Source organism: Sorex araneus, chromosome X, assembly GCF_027595985.1.
Source record: "Sorex araneus isolate mSorAra2 chromosome X, mSorAra2.pri, whole genome shotgun sequence".
Taxonomy (NCBI): Eukaryota; Metazoa; Chordata; class Mammalia; order Eulipotyphla; family Soricidae; genus Sorex; species Sorex araneus.
The window spans coordinates 23,386,730-23,408,613 of NC_073313.1; the positions used below are offsets into that span (position 1 = coordinate 23,386,730).

Here is a 21,884-nt window from a genome sequence, read left to right on the forward strand (position 1 = left end):
GGAGTGTGCAGAAACCCTTAGATATTCTATTATTAGAACAGTTAAGTAAAACATTGCTTCTGATAACCCGCGGCATGGCTTCCAGAAAAGCAAGCCTGACAGGAGAAAAAAAAACACAATGAAACATTAAGAACACAAATGCTGTTTGGTGATTTTTCAATAATGAAAACCATTCTTTCGCTGAACTTCTAACAGTACTCCCTGAGCCACCTTTGGTCAATAATTTAATTCAATTTGATTGTGCTTGTTTTCTCCTAGGCTCATTCTGTCCACTTCTGCATGCCTCATGGTATAGTGCTCAGGCCCAGTGATATGGCATTACTCAGGTCTGATGCAGCTCAGGGGCTACCAGGACCACCTAGGTGATTAGAGGTCATGTGGTGCTGGGGGTCAAACTTGAGGTGTTATAAAAGAAGGTATCTCCTCCAGCCCTTTGAGCTCCCTCCCTCTACATGATCATTTGCTCTAAACTGAAAACCTGAATTATAAATTATACTCCATATTGTTAACATTATTATTTAAGATTGCAAATAGAATCATGTGGTCAGTAGATTCCTAAGTGGAGAGTGCAGAGATAGAACATATTTATCATCAAAGAAAATTCGACTGGATGGGGTCTTTCTCTTTTAGCTCTTTGCATGTGAGTTGTTATTTTACACTTTTAAACCTTACCCAGATTAGGGATTTGGAGCTTTATCAGCTGGAGGAGAAATTACTCATATTGCTGAAAAGCAATTATTTTTGAAAGACAAAAGGGCTCCCTCCAACGCATTTATGTGTTCCCTTCACCTGGTTAACACGAAGACCACGGGCAGCACAGGCTGGGTTAAATAATCTTCATTTTCTTTTCCCTCATATTTCTGTCTCCTATCTACATAAAAGCACTGAAGTCGGGGAAGATAGTAAACCATGTACGTGAGCATGAAAACAGTCTGAGAGCTAAAAACTGCTAAATCTGTTTGTCCCTAAGGAAAACCAAAGGTCATTAATATAGTCTCATAGGGAATAAATCCCCTCTTTACAAAATGCTGTTGCATCTCATTTTTCTCTTTATACTATTTTAATCTTGTTGAATTGGGAGTGGGGTGGGGAACAGAAATGAGCCCAATGTAGTCTAACTTTGTGTGGGTGTCTCCCTGGCATGGTTACCAAAGAAACCATTATGTTCCATACTATTCAAATAATGGCTCTACTAGTGTTCAAAATACTTCCTTCTTTTCTAACCTGACTGCACTGCAAATTTAGAGTCACCATCTGTTGGCCAGCAAAAGAGAAGGCTCTCTGGAAATGCCCTGGGCCCTTTGCTACGGTTTTATGCTTTAGTATGAATCAACCTGAGACTCCTGCATCTAGACTAACATTTCCCAAGCAAACTTGGGATGCTACACCATACACCACTGCACTGCCAAACTGCATGAGTGATTGGTATTTGCACATTCCTCACTGTGGCTGCCAAGCCTCCTGCTACCCCTGCTCTGAGGCTTTTCTCTTGCAGCAGTTTCAGTGCTGAAGCCTGTCAATCTCAGTGCTGTGGCCCGTTGAATCACCCTCCTGTCAGTGCTGATCTCTGGAGCAATGAATCGTACAGCAGCTGGGACCACTGGCTTTCAATGTTTCCAGTTTGGGCTATGTCCTCCAAGGCTTCTCACGCCAAAGAAGAAGCCAGGAGCCAACAATGTTAATGCTCCCATGGGAGACTTTTTAGGAAAGAGCTTGGTATTTACCCGCGGTTGACATTTGCCCTTCTCCACCTACTTATTTTCAGTTTTGTTGGGGGTAAAACGGACATATAACAGTAAGTTTAAAGGGTCCAAAGTGATGATTTCTCTCTCTCTCTCTCTCTCTCTCTTTCTCTCTCTCTCTCTCTCTCTCTCTCTCGTGTGTGCACGCACGCACACACATATAATGAAATAATTGATTATTACAAGGTTAGTTAACATCTCAGTCAGTTCACATGGTGACCTTTTTAGATGGTGAAAACGAGATCTACTATTTTAGCAACTTGCTAATAAACAGAATTAATTGTTAACTGGACCATTATACTGTTGATTAGATCATAAGAACTTTTCATCTTCTCAGGGGAAGTTTGTACCCTTTGAATAACTCTTTAGGGGCATGGGGATACAATGTACTTGGCAAAATCCCTATAATTCCAGGCATCCAGGAACAAAGACTTCTTGATCCAAAGGTATCTGCAGCTAATGGTGTTGAGCTCTTATCCCAAAGCAGTTTGGGAAGTCACTATTTTATGGGACTGGAGCGATAGCACAGCAGGTAGGGCATTTGCCTTGCATGCGGCCAACCCAGGTTCGATTCCCAGCATCCCATATGGTCCCCCTGAACACCGCCAGAGGTAATTCCTGAGTGCAGTGCCAGGAGTAACCCCTGTACATCGCCGGGTGTGACCCAAAAAGAAAAAAAAAGCTTTTCTCTTTGGGGCGTCTAAGTATAAATCTGGACAAATTGTGCAATCTGTTCAAGCACAAGAGTGTTACTGGAACTTAAGAGAAACTAATTATTCTAGTAGTTGCTTCCACTAAGAAACCCACAATAGCCCCTTCCTAAAACTGGTTGAGGCCACGGGCCCCTAAAGTTTCGGCTCAAGCATCTAACCTAAAAAGAAAGTTTTCCACAACCCCAAATATGTGCATCTCTATCTATAAAGTGCAGTGATGTTTCATTGCGCTAATATATTTTCTCATTATAAAACATGCTCCTAAAACTGAACTTTTTTCAGAATTTAAGAATCAAAGAATTTAAGATGCTTGCATTAGGAAAATATTTATTTTGAGAGCAACAGGATAAAAAATGATCTTTAGTTTAACTGAAAGATCTCTTGTGGTTAGGTTTAGTTTATCTTGATACTTGGAAAATTTAGAGAAACAGAGTAAGAGAGAGACCACAGAAACACAGATCCAAATATAAGAGCAAGGGTCATTTTAAAACTTCATAATACCCGCTCTAAAAGAAATATACTATCTCTTTTTATTTGTTTGGGAGCCACACCTTGCAGTGCTGGCAGCTATTTCCTGCTCTGTGCTCAGGGGTCACTTCCAGAAAAGCATTGAACTGAAATATATTATCATTATAACTAAATATCTGTAATAATAGGGGTGTATTTTGTTGCCATTGTTTTGGGGTCACACCTAGTGGTGCCAATGGCTTATTCTTGGCTCTGCACACAAGGATCACTCCTAGCAGACTCAAGGGACCATATAGAATCAAACCTAGGTTAACCGCATGCAAGGCAGACACACTACCCACTCTACTATCGCTCCAGCCCCTGTAATAATAAGCTTTTAAAAACAGAATACAGATATATCCCCAAGTATATGTACCTTTATTTATAAAGTTGAAGCATGTTTTAAAAAGATAACATCTGTAAATTCCTTAACCTGTGAACTTGAGTTAAGTAGCAATGCCACATGTGTTATGGTGTTGACCACGGTCAACATACACATACACGGTGAACATACACATGTGTTATGGTGTTGACCACGGTCAATCCCCTATTCCTTTACAATCTGTGGTGACCAAGCAACACAGAGGCCAGATGGCTGCATCAGTATCAACCTGGTTACTAAATATTAGGAGAGCTGTCATAGTTTGAAAATAAAATTACCAGGTACCTAGCTAAAATCGAATTTTGGATAAATGATATATACTACTTTAGCATAACACCATGGAATTCTTGTTTATCCAAAATTTAAATTGAATTGCCTTTTCCATACTTATCTGGCAACATTAGATACTAGAAATACTTAGTTCCTTTTAAAACCAAAATTTAAAATGAATAGTAGTACTATTTTTTTCTGTATGCTTAGCCATGGAAATCACTTCTAAGATGTTACCACCACAGTCCTTAGACAAACCAATATGCCATTCAAAGACATAACACAGCCAAATGCTAGTAGGAAAACACCCCCATTCATTTAACTTCCTTAAACTCCCTCCACACTAGTAACTTCTCAACTCAGTGCTATGACTGACTGATAGAGAACTCTCTGTTGGCCTAATCAATGGATCTATTTAAAGGGAGAGGAGAAATGATAGGGAAAGCAGGAGGCTTGAATTGTGCCACAAGTGTGGGTACTCTGTCACCCATCTCTACTCCCCTCTGTTTTACAGGGGTATCATTTTCATCCCTACTATTGCACCTAGGTCGCTGATGAATAAGGAATAAGATCATATCCTAGGGAGGCAATGATGGTGACCTTAGTGCTTAAGGGAACACATGCTTAGAAGATACATTTTTGCGCATTTAGACAATAAAATTCTGAAAGCCAAATTTAACATGACCAATATGACTTGTCAAGTCATATTTTTCCACATATTTTAATAAGACTGTCTAGTATCAACAAAGCATGCCAAAGAACCTTGAGATGAGTCATTGGAACCCAGCATTTATGGTAGCATGATGGCTGAGTCAGAGACATGGGTAATAAAATGCCCAGCATTATGAAAAACGGTTTTAGGAACTTTTAGGCAAGAAGATCTTTGTTGTTTCAATATAAACAGGTTCCAAAGAACCAGGAAGTCTATCTTTTCTCATTGAATATGATGCATGACCACATCATATTCAATTGACGGTTTTGCCTGACCGATGTCTCTGTTGTCCCAAAATTCCAAATGGGATCGGACCACCATCTCCATCATGCAAAATTCTACTTCACAGAGTGGGGAGAAAGGATCGCAAAGTTTAAGGTTAAGAAGAGAACTCCCAGAATGACCACCAGCTGAGAGTTCTTTGGCACTATTGCGGCAACGTGGGAAGATGCCGGTGTTGGTAACATCAACGAGGAATACGGTCAACTGGTTCAGCACCTCCATGACTGTGTGGAATGCTGAGAGTAGGAAAGCCAACAACAGATGCCTATCTTCAGAAATGAGCTCTAGGCAATCACAAGCTAACGTCTGAGCTTGCAAATCTGTGCAGAGAAGTGAAAAAGGAAGACCTCAAAGAGACAAGAGCAGCAGTGTTGGTCCATGCAGAGAAGCAGGGAAAAAGTATTCATAACGCTCACCTATCCTTCACCAGCCACAAGACCAAGATGACTGCCCTCCGACTTCCTGATGGATCTATCACATCTTCCAGAAGGGCAACGACTTCTACTCATATCTCTTTGATAGACATGTCCACCTGCCCACATACCAAATTCCTCGGGATGGACATGTCGTTCCCACATTCTCCCTTCTGAAATCCGACATGTCATTTTGTCAGTAAAGAGGCATACAGCACCCAGTCCAGACAAGGTCAGACCCGAACACCTGAAGAATCTGCCTCTAGTACTCGTCAATACACTGGCTTAGCTCTTCACATGCTACCTGTCTGTATGAATTGTTCCGTCCCAGTGGAAAACCAGCAGGACTCTTCTTTTGTTCGAGAAGGAAGACATCCATGTCATTGGCAACTATCGCCCAATCTGCCTGTTGTCCGTCTTCTACAAGTTGTTCGCTCAAGTCATCCTGAATAGAATAGGCAGAACACTAGACGAATGAAAACTATGCAAGCAAGCTGGGTTCGGAAAAGGATTCAGTACGATTGACCATATCCACACAGTGACCAAGCTCACTGAAGTTTCTCGAGAGTTCAAGATGCTGCTCTGCCTAACATTCATTGATTTAAAGAAGGGCTTTGATTCTGTTGAGACTGAAGTGGTCATCGAAGCCCTTGCCAAACAGGGCATTCAAACTCAACACATCAAGATCCTCTGTGAGCTGTATTACGGATTCACCACAAGGATCTCACCATTCTACAAGGAAGTGATCATTGACATTAAGAGAGGGGTTCGGCAGGGTGATACTTTTTCACCAAAACTCTTCAGTGCCACCCTCGAGAACATCATGTGACGACTGGAATGGGAAGGAATGGGAGTGAAGATAGATGGCTGGTATCTATACCACCTCCGCCTCGCTGATGACATAATTCTAATAACACCAAATATTAGCCAAGCGGCACAAATGCTGGCTGACTTTGACCTTGAGTGGGGAAAGGTTGGACTGCAGCTGAATCTCACCAAGCCAGTGTTCATGAAAAATGAACTAGTTCCTGACGTTCCATTTGCTCTCAACGGAACGAACATCTCCGAATGCAGCAGCTATGTGTACCTGGGTCGAGAACTCAATATGAGGAACGACTTGGCGCCGGAACTGCACAGGAGGAAGAGAGCAGCGTGGAACGCCTTCAAGAGCATCGAAGAAGTTGTTAAAAGGACAAAGAAGCTCTAGCTCCAGGCACATCTTTTTGACGCCACCATTCTTCCTGCACTAATATATGCCTCAGAGACCTGGGCCCTACGCAAACAGGATGAGAACACTATTAGGGTATCCCAAAGAGGAATCGAAAGAGCTATGCTCGGAGTATCACGTTTCACTCAAGTGAGAGAAGGAATCTGGAGTTCTGACCTCTGTCGACAGTCAAGAATCAGGGATGCTGTCTCATTTGCCAAGGTGTCGAAAATCAGATGGTCCGGACACGTAATGCGATTTGGAGATGACCAATGGACTAGAACTGTTACTGACTGGATTACATGGGACGTCAAAGGACCACATGGCTGCCCACCTACGAGATAGTCAGACTTCTTCATTAAAACCCTGAATGAACGGTTTGAGGCTCTTCGTGTTCCTGGAGCGAGCAGATACCATTGGGCTACACAAGCACGCGACAGGGACAAATGGAGATGTTACTGGTGCCCGCTCAAGTAAAATCGATGATCAATGGGATGACAAATGATACAAGTGTGAAGTGACCTTTTCTCACTAAGGGACTGGGGGATACTATGAGCATTATAAAGGAATGGAGCTTCTTTTGTTTCTTTATTTTGTTTTTGGGTCAGAGGTTACTCCTGGGTCTGCACTTAGAAATCACTCCTGGTGGTGTTTGGGAGACCATATGTTTTGCCAGGGATTGAGCCCAGGTTGGCCACGTGAAAGGCAAGTGCCCTACCCACTGTATAATCTCTCCAGCTTCCCTTGGGCATTTTGCAATGGAGAATACTAGTAGATGGCACTTAACTAGAACAAGAATAGATCTGAATAGACATCACAAAGGATCTTCCTGTATGATAATTTCACAACAATGCCTCTCGCCCCACTATACTAATTATTTTCCAGGAAAATGTTATATCACACATGGTTCCATGGATCTGGGTAATGTATACTTAATTGAACTGCTTCTATAGATAGAGGTCCCACACACCAAAATAACTGTCAGATCACATACAAATTGGAGTGCCTCTAATGCCTAGTAGTCTAACAATTTTCCCATGAATCTCCTGTGAGCAATTTCAAAATAACAGAAAAACTTAGGACATTCTTAGATGAAAAGGGATCCTCCTTATAAGGGGTAGGTAACTGGGAGTGCTAACTTTGTATAAAACCCTTTCCTTATGGCATATTCATACATTATCACCTTTCATGTGTACATGAAATGACAAGAAATAATCAAAACTATGTTTTAGTCTCACCATCTGTGAATTGTGATGTCAAACAACAATACATCATTGAATGAACTTAATCTAAATTTTAGGTTGTATTCATTTCCCCCCAAAAATGCCGGGATCAGGCTGATCTCAGGCCTTTTCATGTCCCTTTTACAGCTGCAAAAATTGAGTCCAGTGGGTTTTTATAGAAATTTTACAATTGCAGAAATTAAGGCCAGTGGATTTCCCCTCTGGGGTGCAAAAACTTTCAGACCAGAATGAAAGTCCTTGGCATCCCAGACTTGATTCAATACCTGTACCTGTATCCTCTTGCTGCACTAGTAGCACACAGGGCCATTTCTAAAGTTATTTGATTTCCCAGAGCCCTGAAACCCCTTAACACACCATGCCCAGCCCAGTAAAACATGCCTCCTATTCCCCATTGTCACAGATACAGAGCACTGGCTAGTATCATAGGTGATCTGCAGTGCTCCTTGTTGCAGATTATTGAGAAAACCTACACCCTGAAGATTGTTTAATTCATGGCATTCAGAGGCAAGAGAGCATTAGAGAGTGAGTCTGGGCACTGAAAAACAAATCTAGGTCAGCCAACACAGGCTTGGGGTGAGCAATATTCTTACTAGTTTCATTTCATTCCAAGATCTCAGCATCGCTTGATGCCAGCCAGTCATTCTCCCCTCAATATTTGACTCTACAAGACAATCCAGAAGAGCACCAATTGTGCAGAAAGATGAGTATAATATTTTTTTTTCTTTTTGGGTCACACCCGGCGATGCACAGGGGTCACTCCTGGCTCTGCACTCAGGAATTACCCCTGGCCGTGCTCAGGGGACCATATGGGATGCTGGGATTCGAACCCGGGTCCACCGCGTGCAAGGCAAATGCCCTACCTGCTGTGCTATCGCTCCAGCCCCTGAGTATCATTTTTTGACAAGTTCACATCCCACAAAAAATTCCAGCATGACAAGGGATAAGAGAATATCAGGTAATTTGTCCTTTTTGCCTCCCCTACAATTAGTTTTTGACCTTTATTTCAATGGGATCTTTTCACCCAGTATGACACAGTCTAAAAGAAAAATCGATGGTTATAAAACAATACATACATGTAACGTATTGTGTGACAGTGTGAGGGAGAGGGAGGAAATGAGTTATGAGTTAAGAGAGGAATTGTAGTGTCGTTGACACTGTTGATCTCTCTCTGTTCATATCTCTGAAAACTGAATAGCTTGAGATGAAGAAGATTTGGAGATATGGCAGTATGAATGAAACAGGCCAAAATGAAACAGGCAAAAATTCTCCAAGAGCTTACTTTTGAATTGTGGGAAAAGCTGCAAGAGACAAGCAATAAATAAAATATCTATAAATCGCACAATATGTAAGATGAGTGGTTTTCAACCCTTTCATACCTATGAACTGTTGACAATAGGAGACATATTTCACAGAGCACTAAGGCAAAAATAGAAAGCATTACTCAGAATAAGAATACTTATACATTAATATTTATACATCAATACTTAGATATCAATATTTATAACAGCACCACTACATGACCCAGGAGTAGCATATGTTCAGCAGTGAATAACTATTTTGTGGACCAACAAGGAATGTACGGACCAACACTATGGGTGCTGTTAGATACCAACACAGAGAACAGTGAAGCAGGCAGTGAAGATGAGGCGTAGTTGGTTGTGTTTTTGAATAGCATAGTCAAGGAAAGCTTAAGTGGGGGGTGAGGGGCAGGGAGCATGCAGCACAGACCCAATGCACTGGCTTAGTTTGCTTTGTTTGCCTTCCTATTGCCTTCTACGAGCTCTGTCAACCTGCAGCTGGGGTTAGTAGCCCATTACTGGTCTTTCTAGATCCACACTTGCATTTCTACAGCGCAACAACTACAAATGGTGTTTCACCTGTATAAACTTCGCCTGTCACTTTCTCCTATTTCAAAAATCTCTGGTGGTTTTCACATTGTCCTATGTACCATTCGAACTCCTGATCAGTCATTCCGTGTCTCTTTTCTTCTTTGCCACTGCTTCCCTTGGTTCAAATACCCCAACCACACAAGGTGCTTTGTTGCTTGAACGGCCCACAGTCCTTCTTACTTTTAGGCTTTTATCTAGAATTGTCTTCCCTGCATGGCTGAATAATTCTTATCATTCAAATCTTTCCCCAAATCCCATCTCCTCAGAAAGATCTTCCCTGACTAAACTAGCTTAAGGAAGTCTTATACCTACTAGACACTCCTTAGCACATCATTCTATTGTCTTCAGGCATTTACAACTAGTTAAATTTCACATGTTCCTGCATTTGTTTCTCTGTTTATTATCCCCTCTGTTAACTTCCACAAAGGCAGAAATACAACTTCATTTGTTCTCTGAAAAGCTCCAGAACCACAGTAAATGGAAGGAATATGGAAGTCCTGTAATATTTTCAAAAGAATGATACAGTTTATGTTTTGTTGTTGTTGTTTTGGAGTTAAATTTTATTTTATTTTTATTAAGTTGTTCACAGTAATTCATTACATTTAATATTCAAACATCAATCCCACCACCATTACACCTTCCTACCACCATATTTTGAATGCTTCCACCCCAAATCCCAAGCCGTGCTCCTGAATTATATGCTTTAAAAAGCCCTGATTCTTCTCTGAGCAATCCTTAGGCTCCATAAAATACAAGTCAGGGCTGGAGAGATAGTACAGTGGGTAGGGCATTTTCCTTGCATGCAGCCAACCCGTTCGATTCCCAGCATCCCGTATGGTCCCCCAAACACCGCCAGGAGTAATTCCTGAGTGCAGAGCCAGGAGCAACCCCTGAGCATTTGTGGGTGTTAACCAAAAGAGAAAAAAAACACAAGTCAATTATTAGAGTTATATCATTTGCCAAGAATAGCATATTGTTCTGAAGGATTATATCCCCATTGGCTGATGCAGAAAATGAGATTTTGTATATGGAATCATGGGCCCATTTATAGAATTTTCAGGGGATCCAAGTTATAAATTCTATGGGAATGCATATATAACCATGAACCAAGACCCCCACAGCCCAGTGACAGTAAAAAAATGCCTCAAGAGTCATAGAAGTATACTAGGGTTATATCTACTGTCACTGTCACTTTCACTGTCATCCTGTTGCTCATCCATTTGCTCGAGCGGGACAGTAACGTCTCCATTGTGAGACTTGTTGTTACTGGGTTTTGGCATATCAAATACACTATGGGTAGCTTGCCAGGCTCTGCCGTGCAGGCTAGATACTCTCAGTAGCTTGCCGGGTTGTCTGAGAGGGGCAGAGGAATCAAACCCGGGTGGGCTCCGTGCAAGGCAAGCGCCCTACCTGCTATGCTATCACTTTAGCCCAGGGTTATATCTATGCCAAACTATTAACCACATAACCTTTCTTTTGATTTTAATGGCCACGCTCTATAGACAAAAGCTAGGATATTTTAGGCTATTTATCACATTATTTCAGTGCTGGAAATTATTTAGAACCTTCCATACATTCACAAAATATCACCACCCATCCCCAGATATATAAATTAATTACAAATAGAAGGTGCTGTATTACTGATTCCAGGCCAATCAGATATGGGTAGAAGTTAATTATATCTAATGTGATGGAAGACAATGAAATCTCTGAATTTTTGAGTGGAGCAGAATTACCTACATTCCCTCTACACAAGTTAGGAAAGAATGTGACAAGAGTGAAAAATAAACTCTCATTGTAGTAAGCCACTGAGATTTTAAGAATTGCTTGTTATGACACTTATCCTACCCTGATTTATACACAGGAATAAAGTAAAGCCCCTATTATTACAGGAATGTTAAATTTTCAAAGAAAAGACAATTCAGTTTTCTGAAATCTCAGGCATTTGGGACTTTTACAAATTATGTAGTTTTAATATTAGTGGGTGACTAGCAAAAAGCTTGCACCTTCTTTGATGAAATAAACACACTGTATTTGTTTTTCAAGTACTGAGGATGTTTCAAATTGAAATGGAAAGAAATATTTTAACAGGCTGACTCTGAGAGTATGCTTAAGACAGAGATCAAAATGTTTTCCAAAAAGGGAAACAACTCAACACAGTTCCAAAAAACAATATAGGCATTCCTTAAAGAACTAGAAATTGAGCTTCCATATGACCCCGCAATACCATGTCTAGGAATATATCCTGAGGGTGCAAAAAAACACAGTAGAAATAACATCTGCACCTGTATGTTCATTGCAGCACTGTTCACAATTGCCAGAATATGGAAACAACCCGAGTGCCCAAGAACAGATAACCGGTTAAAGAAATTTCAGTAAATCTACACAATGGAATACTATACAGCTGTTAGGAAAGATGAAGTCATGAAATTTGCTTGTAAGTGGATGGTCATGGAGAGTCATGCTAAGTGAAATGAGTCAGAAAGACAGAAATAGAATGACTGCACTCATTTGTGTAATGTAAAATAACATACTATGACCCTAACATCCAAGGACAGTAGAGATAGGGCCAGGAATACTGCTTCATGGTTGGTAGCCTGCCTCATGAGCTGGGGGAGAAGGCAGCTGGAATAGAGAAGGGATCACTAAGTGAATGATGGCTGGAGGGATAGTTTAGGATGGGAGATGTGTGCTGAAAGTAGACAAAGGACCAAACGTGATGGCCTGTCAGTATCTACATTGCAAATTTGGGCATTATGATGCCCAAAAGTAGAGAGAGTATGGGGGAAATTATCTACCATAGAGGCAAGGGAAGGGGTGGGATGGGGTGGGGGGAATACTGGGGACATTGGTGGTGAAAAATGTGCACTGGTGGAGGGATAGGTGTTGGACCATGGTATGACTGAAACTCAAACATGAAAGCTTTGTAACTGTATCTCACTGTATCACTGTTGATTTGCTTGAGCGGGCACCAGTAACATCTCTATTAAACTCAGCCCTAAGATTTTAGAAGCCTCTCCTTACTCACCTTTCCCAACGATTGTAGGCTCTTTCAGGGTCAGAGAAACGAGACCAATTGTTACTGTTTTTGGCATATCAAATATGCCATGGGTAGCTTGCCAGGCTCTGCTGTGCGGGCGGGATACTCCTGGTAGCTTGCTGGGCTCTCCAAGAGGTATGTATATATCTTTTATTGTATTTGGGATATGAATACGCCATGGGGATCTTGCAAAGCTCTCCCATGCGGGCAATAGACTCTTGGTAGCTTGTGAGGTTCTCCAACAGGGAGAACAAGGTTATTAGAGGTCTCATGGCCGCTTTGCAAGCACGCACTTCCGGGAGCTTGGTCTTGTAGTCTCTGGATGTTGGTCATTGGTGGGATTACACGGCGTCGGGGTCAGTTTGTGGGTGTGGCTGTCAAGCTACTGGAAAATGGGAGGTCTGGGTGGACCCAGACCATTGTATCTCACAGTGATTCAATTAAAAAAAAATTTCTTCCAAGACACTGGAGAGATTTCCCAAATGATCAAGTGTTTGGATACTTCGTTTTCTGAGTAATTGCAGGTATAAACTCAAACAAGAAACTGTATCTCACAGTGATTCAATAAAAAATATATAGTTCCAAAGCCCTGCCCAGGTTCCAATGGAGGGTCATAGAAAGTGAAGCTGTTGGGTTTATTTTGAAATTTATGGAAGATTCTCTTTTCTCATTTAATTAATAGGATGCTTAATTATCATTTAATATTTATTTTTCTTAAGTTATTTTTTTAATTAAGTGAATTGTTCCAAGTATTTCTCCTGACATCTTTTGGATTCATAGTAACAAACTTAATCACTCTTCTATATGACCAGTCTACAGATATTTCCTGTTAACACTATATATTCTGGCTCTAAAAACCAGGTGCCATTTTCCTTTGGCATTTCTGCTTTCCCTAAACTGACTTCTCCATAAATTAAGGAAAAATAATAGTCATTAATAGAAATAGTAAAAAAAGTAAAAAAATAATGATAGTAGCATCTGTAGCACACATTAGAATTTACAAAATACTTTTGTGACCACTATCAAGTTATAATACTTTGTGATATTCTAAATAATCTATTTCTCTCTGTATTTCATGTGTGGCATTTGTTAAGTTACATTTTCCTAATTTCCTAATGTTTTCTGGATTACCACAGCCCTACTCACGCATTATATATAGTACCTAATGTGCATCTTCATATATCTTGCATGAAAATTAAGAATGAGTTATACCAGGGGCTGGAGCGATAGCACAGTGGGTAGGGCGTTTGCCTTGCACATGGCCAACCCGGGTTCGATCCCCGGCATCCCATATGGTCCCCCAAGCACTGCCAGGAGTGGTTCCTGAGTGCAAAGCCAGGAGTAACCCCTGATCATGGCTGGATGTGACCCAAAAAGCAAAAAAAAAAAAAAAAGAATGAATTATACCAGAAGAATGAAAGTATCAATCAGTTCTAACAGTAATTTACCTGAAGTATTTTTTTGAAAATTACACTTACCACATTCTATAGTCTTCTCTCTAAAATCCTTTCTTTTCTTGATTTTTGTAATAGGCCTCAATCTCTTATCCAGAAGTATCAAATTTCTAGGTTCCCAGTCTGTGGTTTGAAATCCATAGCCTAGAAATATTTTAGATAAATCACAACTATAGGGAAAAATGTTAAATGAACACAAACAAAAAAGTTATCTTTGAATGGCATGTTTGCTTGGATTTGTTTCCACTTGTTTTCTCAAAGTTTTTAGTCTTGAGCATATAATTTATTTTATAAGGAGAATAAAAGAAAATATGTATGTAACTAAACCTAAACCATTTCATTCAGACATTTAGCTTTTGGTACATAATTACATCTAAGGGCTGATTTGGGTTCACTTTGGCCTTATTAGGTTTTTGTCATCAATTTCGTACTGGTAAGGAATGACATCACAAAATGCACCATAACCAGCATAATTCTTCCTCTGTAGAAAACTGTTTAGAAATGAACATCTCTCTGAGCCACATGTTTCCTTTCACTGGGGTGACAGATAAAGTTTGATTGAGAGAAATGCCAATCTTGTCATGAGGCAGATGAATTAACTTTCTAATGTTTGCTTCCTGACAGTAAATCTCAAGTTTACTCCTATGCTTAGCAAAATATATTTAGAAATATCGTTTGTTCAATAGAGATGATGCATTTTACTACTTTTTGGTGCAAACCATTGATCCCTATCACCATGACATTAGGTAGACCTCGCAAATCATCTAGGCATCTGCCCACAGCTTCAAATAAATCACTGACAGAACAGTAAAGAAAAGGTAAATGCCAGTAGGAACTAAGAATTCAAGAGAAAAAAACTTTACATTATCTCTATTTATGACATTTTAGTTCACTTAAAGACTTTGGTTATTCTTATTTCTTTGGAGAACTTCTCTCTCTCATGAAAAGTATTTTAGAAAAGATGCCACTGTTGAGTTGTACCACACAGATAAGGTCTGTGGGCTGAGATTTCTGGAACCCACCCTGCCAGAAGACCCAGTTCCCCACTCACACCCATCTTCGTCTGGCATATAAACAGCCACACTTCACAGCTAATCTTGAAAAAATGCAAAACTGCTGAATAATCCCAGTTCCACAATTATTGAAGCACACGGCCGCATATGCGGTAGTGTGACATTTCAAATCTCACAGTACTGACAACCTAATAGGTGCACAGCAAATTAGATGAAAAAGTTGTGTAGAAGCCCAGTAAGTTCAATGACTGAAACAATAGAACACAGGAGGTTCAACTAACACCTAACAGCTCAGTAAATCCTCAGACATTGTGAGACATATGTTGTAGCAAACAATAAAAAGTAAATTATTTTGTGCCTTCTAAGGGGGCAAACTTGGGGGTGAGTGGGAAATTAGGGACATTGTTGGAGGGAAGGTCACACTGGTGATGGGATTGGTGTTGGGATACTGAATACCTGAAACAACTGTATTATGAACAACTTTGTAAATCAGTGTTTAAATAAAGTTTCAAACATTAAAAAAATATTTTAGTATCGTATAAATTTTCCTAGCAGACATGTTTGAGGTTTTGAAAAATTCTATATAAACTCATGCTAGGTCTCATCTAGAATGTATTTTAAAATAAATCATCATGCATGCAATGATAATAAAATGTATGAACTTTACATATATCAACATGCGTGCATATCAATAGTTATTGATTAAATTTTGAAGCCCCCAAATTAAAAAAAAATAAGTTACCCAAACTGAAAATTTTCATTTGCTTTGTTTTCACTCATTTTATCGATTACCAGGAGGCCTGGAAGAAAAATTTTAACATAGACAAAGCTCCTTCCTGCTTCTTAGAGTTAATGCTCACCTGCTAGAGGTTTCCTTTCTAGAAAAATTTCTCTCCTTTTTCTCCCACTTTTACACAAGGTTTTTATTCCCTTGGGCCAGGAGAGTACTTAGCACCAAAAGAAAAAAATAGAGAATGGTGCTTTCCCTCAAACCCAAAACACAGATTAGGTGGCTCTGTCAAGGTTGGTCCAGGTTCTACCGTGATCTCCTATCCAAACATGGAGATCTAGGACTACCATATTGCTATTTTGCCTGAGAATGAGATTTTTTTCTATAGAAAACAAAAAGGATTAATGGTGTGTCTAGAATATTACTCTAATAATTTCACTTAACTAAGATTATTTTTTGCTATGATATCTCCAACAGAGTTTCACGGTAACATTATTACAGTCTAAAGCAAAGTAGAAAAAGAGAAAAGGGAGTCAAAAACAAGTAAATGTTGAACAAAAAATCAGAAAAGAAACCAAAGTCTTGTTAGCAAAGGAAGAGTTTTTATTTCAGTGGTATTTTAACAAGGGTTGGATATAGATTATAATATAGGATATAATATATGACATTTTATATATTATATATTATGTAATATATGATGTGGTATAATATAATATGTAACATACTATATATGATAGTATGTAACGTATGATATGATATAATATGATAGTATATAATATATACTATATTATTATAAATATATAATATGGTATGCATTAATATTTATTATGTATTATAATAATGTAGCAATAATAATTACATTATTATGATATGTAATAATATATCAATGTTTTTATATATTATTATAAATATATATTATATATAATACATAGTCACCCATATAATGGTTCAAACACAGCAGTTTACTTCTGACTCACATAATAGTCCAAAAAGTGTTTGCTGGTCAGTGGATAGCTCCTTCCTCATATGCCAGTTCATGGATTCAAATTCTGGCGTGTAGTTCTGGCATCCCAGGTCATTGTAGTTAACTGCATTTAGCTGAGAAGAAAAGAACGTTAATGGAATTGTCTAGGAGAGAAACTGACAAAAATCTTTCACTCACATCCCACTGGTGAGAAGTAGTCATATGACTATACTCACTTGCTAGGGTAGTTGGAAAATGCAATCAAGGTCTGTGATCTAGAAGAAAAGGCAACAGAATTTGAAAACAAGTCAGCAATCTTTACTATCACTGTCACTTTATCACTGTCATCCCATTGTTAGTCGATTTACTCAAGCTGGCAACAGTAACATCTCTATTCCTCCCAGCCCTGAGATTTTAGCAGCCTCTCCTTACTTGTCTTTCCCAACGACTGGAGGCTCTTTCAGGGACAGGGGAATGAGACATATCTTTACTGTTTTTGGGATATTGAATACGCCACGGGTAGCATGCCAGGCTCTTCCCATGTGGGCAGGATACTCTTGGTAGCTTGCAGGGCTCTCCAAGATGTATATATATTACGGGCAGAGTGTCTCTTGCCCACAGGCCTAGCTGTCTTCCCCGGGGCCCCTCAAAGGGGATGGGCTTCAGCTTCCCTCCCCACCCAACGCAGAGCTCCTAGTGGCCGAAGACCTCCGGGGTCTTAGCCACAGCCATGCTCAAGGCTTCTCTCCACACATTTGGACAAGCCTCACACATGAAGGTACTGGCAGAGGAACCCAGGTGTGTGGGACCCGGGACTGAGACCTCCAAGCCTGCTCGGATCAGGACTGGGCCTCTTCCACCCAGATTTCCCATTTTCCAGTAGCTAGGCGGTCACACACAGAGACTGCCCCCTGAGCCGTGTAATCCCACCAACGGCCAACATCCAGAGACTTAAAACAAAGCTTCTCGGCCACAACATCTTATAGCCTAGTTCTCCCTCTAGGAGAACATGGCAAGCTACCGAGAGTTTCCTGCCCACATGGGAGAGCCTCACAAACTCCCCATGGCGAATTCATATGCCAAAACCAGTAACAATGATGGGTCTCATTCCCCTGACCCTAAAAGAGCCTCCAATGCGGCACCGTCGGGAAGGATGAGTAAAGAGAGGCTTATAAAATATCAGGGCTAGAACAAATGGAGACGTTACTGAGACCACTCGAGAAATTTGATGATCAACAGGATGATGATGATGATGATGATATGTATATATGTATATATATATATATTACTATCTATGATTTGTTGACTACTGTCTGAACTCCATCAAATAGGGTGTGGTATTTATGGAAAATGGGTAGGAAGTGTCTTATAATATGTGGCGCAGCCACACGGTCCAGAAAGTGGCCTGAAACGTGGCGGTGGTTGGGTCGTGGAGGTCGGCTGCCAGGGCTGGGTCTCTTAGGGCAGGGAGGATTCTTACCTGCCACCCTCTGGGACACCCCTAGAGTGTCCAAGAATGTGAAAACAGCCTGGCGCGGAGTCCCATCTTTACTATAAGTGGTCAATATCTGTTTGCTTTATTCTTGAATCTCTAACATTTATGTTCAATACATTTTGGGGACTGGGGGTCATATCTGGCAGTGCTCAGGACATAATGCCTGACTTTGCATTCAGGAATCACTCCTGGCAGGACTCAGGAAACCACACTGGGTGCTGAGGATGGAGCCTGGGTTGGCTGTGTGCAAGGCAAGTACACTACCTGCTGCATAATAACTCTGGCCCCAGTGTTCAATATTTACCAGGGTAAGCAGAACCTGATAAACTGCGGGATGAATATTGCTGTGATGTTTCATGTTATATGTAGTTATCTTCATGATAACTACTATATTTATTATTTAAGATTAACTTAGTATGGACTGGAGTGATAGCACAGTGGGAAGGGAGTTTGCCTTGCACGCCGCCGACCCAGGTTCGATTCCTCCATTCCTCTCGGAGAGCTGGCAAGCTACCAAGAGTATCGCGCCCACACAGCAGAGCCTGGCAAGCTACCCGTGGCGTACTTGATATGCCAAAACCAGTAACAACGAGTCTCACAATGGAGACGTTACTGGTGCCCACTCGAGCAAAATTTAATATGAAGATTAAAGCATTATCTTCCCTCTTTTAAACATGCAATATCATATCTGATTCAAGGTCTTCTTCCCAACCAGCTGACTAGTGGTCTAGAATCTTGGAATAGGGGCCAGACCAGAGTGAAGAAAGCTACTCTTCACACACTGTCCTCTTCCATAGCCAACCACCTCAGGGTCGTCCTCTTCCATAGCCAAATGCCATCAGGGTTGATATGGGGATGGAGAAAAGAGAATTTTGTCAGTCTTCCCTTGACTTTGCTGGTTTTAACTACAGTTTCCCCTTGTGGTAATGGTGGTGGTGAGTTAAGGATCACTTTACAATGGTAGTAAGGATCACTTTCTAATTGTCCAGTCCTGCCTTGACTATCCTGGGTTACCTCTGTGAGGAAAGAATTTAAAGTGTGGGTTCTGCAATTGAATGATAATACAACAGGTAGGGCAAATGCCTTGCATGTGACTGACCCAGTTCAATCTCTGCACCACATGGTTCCTGAGCACAAGTCACAAGTAAGTCCTGAGCACCACTGGATGTAGCCCAGAAACAAAATAATGATGGTAGATAAATAAATAAAGTGCTGGCTCTCTCTCTCTCTCTCTCTGAGGTTGAAGAGATAGTATAGCTGGTAGGGCGATTGCCTCAAACACAGTTGACTCGTATTCCATCCCCAAATGAACCTCTGAACCCAACCAGAAGTGACCCCTGAACTCACAGCCAGGAGTAATCCCTGAACCCACTGAGTGTGGCCCCAAAACAAAAATTAAATTATGGCTCTCTGAAGGGAAGAGCACTTTGCTTCCTCAGAGAACCTTCACAGTCTCTCTTCACAGTTCCCCAGGTGGAAGACCCAGGTAAATTTGAATCCCACCTTGGTACCCTCCCAAATTGACTCATGAATGAGGCACTAGCACTAAGCTGGCAGCCCTCCTGAAAGATACCAACAAGCATTTATTTTCTAGTCACTTTCTGTGGTGGCCACACAGAAAGTGCTCTGGAAGCCTGCCTCATGTGCTGGGGTAAAAGGCAATATGAATGGAGAAGGGACTACTAAGTCAAGGATAGTTGGAGGGATCACTCAGGATGGGAGATATGTGCTGAAAGTAGACTAAGGACCGAACATGATGGCTTCTCAGTATCTGTATTGCAAATCATGATGCCCAAAAGTATAGAGAGAGTAAGAAGGAAAGTGCCTGCCACAGAGGCAGGAGGTGGGATTGGGTGAGGGTAGTGGGAGGGATACTGTTGACATTGGTGGTGGAAAATGTGCACTCGTTGAGGGATGGGTGTTCAATCATTATATCACTGAAGCTCAATCATGAAAGCTTTGTAACTGTATCTCATGGACATTCAATTAGAAATTTTAATTAAAGAAAGGGAAAATAAATGTCCCTTGCTCTTGTCTTGACAAGGATGAGAATGTAGGCAACATCTGGCATTTTGCCTCTCAATTTCAACTTCTTATTCTTGCCATTACCCTATGCTTCAGATATTTCAGTCCAGATCATAAGGTACTTAGAAAATTTAGTGGTCTAGCAAATTGGTACACAAGATAATCTTATTCTCAGATTTGGGTGAGACAGTTGTAATATGTCTGTCACCTTCAACCTTGCAGTAGCAGACAAATGGAACGCCCCAGAGGGATGAGAGAAGAGGAGGGCCACTTGCCATCACATGAATCTCCAGTATCTCCCTAAAGATACTTCACACCTTCCAGCCACATTTTACTTGGGGGGGTGGGGGTGGACAAAAAAGGGCATTTTTGGTTCCTGCTGTGATGGTACCTTTCAGCAGGCAAACAATGGAGGGAGGTGGGGGGTGGCCCTTTCTACAGAGCTCCAGTTCTCTAAACTGAAAACACAAGAACTTGTGCCTTTTGTTCTGAGATGTAAGTTCTAGTCAAATACCAGGGGAAAGGCTTACTTTGCACTTCACAACATGTCTCCTAAAATGGTCAACTGAAGCTTTGATATTTTGAAGCATTACACTTGATTTCTGGCTGTCTAACCTGTGGGGTGTCTTCAAAGGAAAGATAGCAGTCACTAGTCAAAAAAAGTATTCTTTACAGATAACTCCTAACATCTCATTCAGAAAAATGCTGCCATATGGACATAAGACCTTGCAAAAAGCAAGACCAAGAGTATTTTTACTCTTGATGCTTTTTCCAGTATAAAAATAGAAATGGCTAAATGTAAGCCACATAGCATGTGTTTAGAAAATATCAATGAACTGAGCTAGATTAGGCTTTTAATTGTTCTATGTAACTTAATTATGAGCCTTTATTCTATCCATTTGGGAAAACACTTTTGTTTTGTTTTTGTTTTGTTTTGTTTTGTTTGCTTTTTGGGTCACACCTGACAATGCTCAGGGGTTACTCCTGGCTCTGCACTCAGGAATTACTCCTGGCGGTGCTCGGGTGACCATAGGGGATGCTGAGAATTGAACCCGGGTTGGCCGCATGCAAGGCAAATGCCTGACCCGCTGTGCTATCGCTCCAGCCCCGGAAAAACACTTTTAAAATGCAACCAACTTTCTACCAAAAGAAGGTTTGGGAAATCCCAAATGAGGCCCAAATTTTGAGGTTCTAAGAAGAAAAGATCTAGAAAACACCCATTTTGCAGAGTACCATCTAGGCAAATAAACCTTCCACATACCTACTCACAATATATAACTTTCCATATTAACAGTAGTTCTTCAAGTAGTAAAATTGCTATTTTACTTATTTTTGTTTTGTGGCCATATCTACCAGTGCTTAGGGCTTATTTCTGGCTCTGTGTTCAAGGATCACTCCTGAAGAGGCTCAGTCTACTATATGTGTTGCTGGGGATCAAACCTGGGTCAGCCACATGCAAAGCAAATGCCCTACCTGCTGTACTATCGCTCCAACCTGGAATTCTGTTATTTAACTTTTTTGTTTGTATTGCAGTATATCTTATCAATTTTAACAATGAATATGTATTAATACTCTAAGTGATAGCATCTATTAAATTCTTATTTCTGCTAAACTGATCCACTGCCTTCCATATGCCTCTCATCTAAATGTCAAAATAAGACAATAAACATAGCTGTGATTAACCTCATTTCACAGATGGGAAAATAACAACTTGCAGGTAGCTAAGTTGTAAGCTAAGCTCATTGCAGAGCTAGAAAGATGGATAAGCTAACAGGAGGCAGTCAATACATGAGGGCATGTCT

General features: G+C 40.7%; 1 long non-coding RNA gene across 1 annotated transcript in view; it reads right to left on the minus strand.

The window, feature by feature from the left end:
* LOC129399698 (uncharacterized) overlaps positions 1–21,884 on the minus strand; it is a 65,705-nt gene that overhangs the window by 12,448 nt on the left and 31,373 nt on the right. Inside the window, exons 2-4 of the long non-coding RNA XR_008627278.1 lie at positions 16,799–16,837; positions 16,576–16,696; positions 13,880–13,999 (exon numbers count right to left, since the gene is read on the minus strand). This is a non-coding gene — a long non-coding RNA (uncharacterized LOC129399698). The remainder of the gene's footprint in view (positions 1–13,879; positions 14,000–16,575; positions 16,697–16,798; positions 16,838–21,884) is intronic.